Raw genomic sequence first — 4,606 nt, 5'->3', positions numbered from 1 at the left:
GTCCATGGGGACCATGGGGTCCATGGGGTCACAAAGAGTCGGACACAACTGAGCAACTTTCACTTTCATTCAATACACTATATTATGCATTATCATTTACTCATTTTTTTCTTTTTTTGCAAGGATCCTTGAGAGAAGTGATTTCAAAGTTAGTATCAAGAATAGTAATATTGCCATTGGTAATATTGCTGCCCACCTTTTTTGGGTTAGTTTGTTTGTTTGTTGGACACTCCTGTTATTTAGTCACTAAGTTGTATCCAACTCTTTATTACCCCATGGACTGTAGCCTTCCAGGTTCTTCTGTCCGTGGGATTTCCCAGGCAAGAATACTGGAGTGAGTTCCCATTTCCTCCTCCAGGGGATCTTCCCCACCCAGGGATCCAACTCATATCTCCTGTGTCTCCCGCATTAGAAGGTGGATTCTTTACTGCTGAGCCACCTGTGAAGCAGCATTAGAAGTGTTGAACAGTACTAATTGTATACATGGGCTTCCAGAAAGTTTTGAGCCAAACTTATGGTCTGCACAGAGCAGTAGGTGGGACTTGTTAAGTGTGTAGCAAGCTTTATCCTTGCCATTTATGTCCAGCACTTGTTTTTCCATTTCACATTTTCCTACTTTATATTATTTACCTGGGTTTTATGTCTAACCCTAAGCCACTGCCAAACCTTTTATTTTTGTGTATGAAAGCATTTGTATATATATTCATGTATGCAGACATTCACACTTGTGTCTATTTTATGTCTTAATAATGGTACAAGAAAATAGGAAAGTTTAGGGAAGAAATGTCTCCTGCAACTTTTATTTCTAACTGTAATTCTGAAAACAGTCCTAGCAATTGCTCAGTTTGTGCAAAAGCAAAATGTTAAAGAGTGGGACATTTATGCATGGGAAATACATGATATTAATAGCAAGGTTGCTATTGAAAATCCTTTGGAGGTAAACCAAATATAACTGAAGGACAGATTGCAAAGATGAAAAACATCAAGAAATCATAAAAGGGAGGAGCCAAGATGGCGGAGGAGTAGGACGGGGAGACCACTTTCTCTCCTACAAATTCATCAAAAGAATAACTGAATGCAGAGCAAACCTCACAAAACAACTTCTGATCGCTAGCTGAGGTCATCAGGCGCCCAGAAAAGCAGACCATTGTCTTCGAAAGGAGGTAGGACAAAATATAAAAGATAAAAAGTGAGACAAAAGAGCTAAAGACGGAGACCCGTCCCGGGAAGGGAGTCTTAGGCGGCCTTGCTTGGGCTAGGGTCCGGGCCTGAGTGCCCTGAGGACAATCGGAGGGAGCTTCTGTGAGGTGCCAACTTGAACTGTGGGAGACCAAAAGAGAGAAAATTAACCGGCCGGAACACACTGCCGGCCGTTCGCAGAACAAAGGGACGGAGAAAGTCCCAAGAAGAGGTCGCAGGCTGCGGACCCGCCCAGCCCCACCGGAGGCAGGAGGCAGGGGGGAGGGGAAGGTCGCGGCGAGACACAGGGCGCAGGCACCCGACCGGCGTGGGCGGGGACTGGGGCTGGGGACGCAGAGGGCGGAAGGCGCGCGCACCCGACTGGCGTCAGCGGAAACTGAGACTGGGTCCGCGGAAGGGAGTGAGTGCGCCACACCTGGGGATAGTGCGCCCATCAAGCCCCTCGCTGCATGGACCGCTCTGACGGGGAAGGCACAGAGAGCAGGCGCAGCTTTTCCTTCCGCGCTTTTGTGTAACACCCGAGGGCTGGAACCTAGCGCAGCGCGGGGCGCGCTCCATATAGAACAGCCGGGAGCCTGAGCAGCGCAGACGGAGAAAGCAGCGTCAGCCCCTCCCGGCAGCGCCAGCCCGCCCCCGCAGGGCCAGCCCCGCCCCGCAGCGCCAGCCCCTCCCCGCAGCGTCAGCCCCTCCCAGCAGCGCAACGGAACTAGCTAACTGAATAAGAGTCCACCTCCGCCCGCCTGTGTCAGGGCGGAAATGAGGCTCTGAAGAGACTGGCAAACAGAAGCCAAATAAACAAAGGGAACCGCTTCAGAAGGGACTGGTGCAACAGATTAAAATCCCTGTAGAAAACACCGACTTCACCGGAAGGGCCCTGTAGATATCGAGAAGTGTAAGCTGGAACGAGGAGCTATCTGAAACTGAGCCGAACCCACACTGACCGCAGCAGCTCCAGAGAAACTCCTAGATATATTTTTACTTTTTTTTCTCTAAGTAAGGAAAAAAAAAAAAAATTTTTTTATTCTTTTTATATTTTTTCTTTTTTATTTTTTCTCTTTTATTTTCCTTTAAAATTCCCTATTACTCCCCCATTACTCCTTAACTTTCATTTACATAGATTTTTACGATTTTTTTAATTAGGGGAAAAAAAAAATTTTTTTTTTCTTTCTTTTTTTTTTTTTCTTTTCTTTTTTTTCTTTTTTCTTCTTTTTTTTTCCTTTCCGTTTTCTCTTTTATTTTCTATTTTTCTTTTTCTCTTATTTCTTTTAAAGTCCTCTAGTACTCCTCTACTACTCTTCATTTTCATTTTCACTACACTATAACCTTACCAAAAAAAAAAAAAAGAGAAGCCCTATCTTTAAACCGAAGATTATTCTCTCCCAATCTTGACTCTCTGTTTTCTACCTCAGAACACCTCTATTTCCTCCTTTCCCCTTCTCTTCCCAATCCAATTCTGTGAATCCTTGTAGGTGTCTGAGATACGAAGAACACTCTGGGAACAGACAGCTGCGTAGATCTGTCTCTCTCCTCTTGAGTCCCCCTTTTTCTCCTCCTGCTCATCTCTATCTCCCTCCTCCCTTTTCTCCTGTTCATGTAACTCTGTGAACCTCTCTGGGTGTCCCTAACAGGGGAGAATCTTTTCGCCATTAACCTAGAAGTTTTATTATCAGTGCTGTATAGTTGGAGAAGTCCTGAGACTACAGGAAGAATAAAACTGAAATCCAGAGGCAGGAAACTTAAGCGCAAAACCTGAGAACACCAGAAAACTCCTGACTACATGGAACTTTAAGCAATAAGTGACCGTCCAAAAGCCTCCATACCTACACTGAAACCAACCACCACCCAAGAGCCAGTAAGTTTCAGAGCAAGACATACCATGCAAATTCTCCAGCAACACAGGAACATAGCCCCGAATGTCAACATACAGGCTGCCCAAGGTGACACCTAACACATAGACCCATCTCAAAACTCATTACTGGGCACTCCATTGCTCTCCAAAAAGAAGAAATCAAGTTCCACGCACCAGTACACTGACGCAAGCTTCCCTAACCGGGAAACCTTGACAAGCCAATCGTCTAACCCCACCCACTGGGTAAATCCTCCACAATAAAAAGCAACCACAGACCTCCAGAATACAGAAAGTCCACTCCAGACACAGCAATCTAAACAAGATGAAAAGGCAAAGAAATACCCAACAGGTAAAGGAACATGAAAAATGCCCACCAAGTCAAACAAAAGAGGAGGAGATAGGGAATCTACCTGAAAAAGAATTTAGAATAATGATAATAAAAATGATCCAAAATCTTGAAAACAAAATGGAGTTACAGATAAATAGCCTGGAGACAAAGATTGAAAAGATACAAGAATTGTTTAATAAAGACCTAGAAGAAATAAAAAAGAGTCAATTAAAAATGAACAATGCAATGAATGAGATCAAAAACACTTTGGAGGGAACCAAGAGTAGAATAACGGAGGCAGAAGATAGGATAAGTGAGGTAGAAGATAAAATGGTGGAAATAAATGAAGCAGAGAGGAAAAAAGAAAAAAGGATCAAAAGAAATGAGGACAACCTCAGGGACCTCTGGGACACTGTGAAACGCCCCAACATTCGAATCATAGGAGTTCCAGAAGAAGAAGACAAAAAGAAAGGCCATGAGAAAATACTCGAGGAGATAATAGCTGAAAACTTCCCTAAAATGGGGAAGGAAATAGCCACTCAAGTCCAAGAAACCCAGAGAGTCCCAAACAGGATAAACCCAAGGCGAAACACCCCAAGACACATATTAATCAAACTAACAAAGATCAAACACAAAGAACAAATATTAAAAGCAGCAAGGGAAAAACAACAAATAACACACAAAGGGATTCCCATAAGGATAACAGCTGACCTATCAATATAAACCCTCCAGGCCAGAAGGGAATGGCAGGACGTCCTGAAAGTAATGAAAGAGAATAACCTACAACCTAGATTACTGTATCCAGCAAGGATCTCATTCAGATATGAAGGAGAACTCAAAAGCTTTACAGATAAGCAAAAGCTGAGAGAATTCAGCACCACCAAACCAGCTCTTCAACAAATGCTAAAGGATCTTCTCTAGACAGGAAATGCAGAAAGGTTGTATAAACGTGAACCCAAAACAACAAAGTAAATGGCAACGGGACCACACCTATCAATAATTACCTTAAATGTAAATGGGTTGAATGCCCCAACCAAAAGACAAAGATTGGCTGAATGGATACAAAAACAAGACCCCCATATATGCTGTCTACAAGAGACCCACCTCAAAACAAGAGACACATACAGACTAAAAGTGAAGGGCTGGAAAAAAATATTTCATGCAAATGGAGACCAAAAGAAAGCAGGAGTCGCAATACTCATATCAGATAAAATAGACTTTCAAATAAA

This window comes from Cervus elaphus, chromosome 1 (genome assembly GCF_910594005.1).
Source record: "Cervus elaphus chromosome 1, mCerEla1.1, whole genome shotgun sequence".
Classification (NCBI taxonomy): domain Eukaryota; kingdom Metazoa; phylum Chordata; class Mammalia; order Artiodactyla; family Cervidae; genus Cervus; species Cervus elaphus.
Note: the sequence above shows the minus strand (reverse complement) of the source record.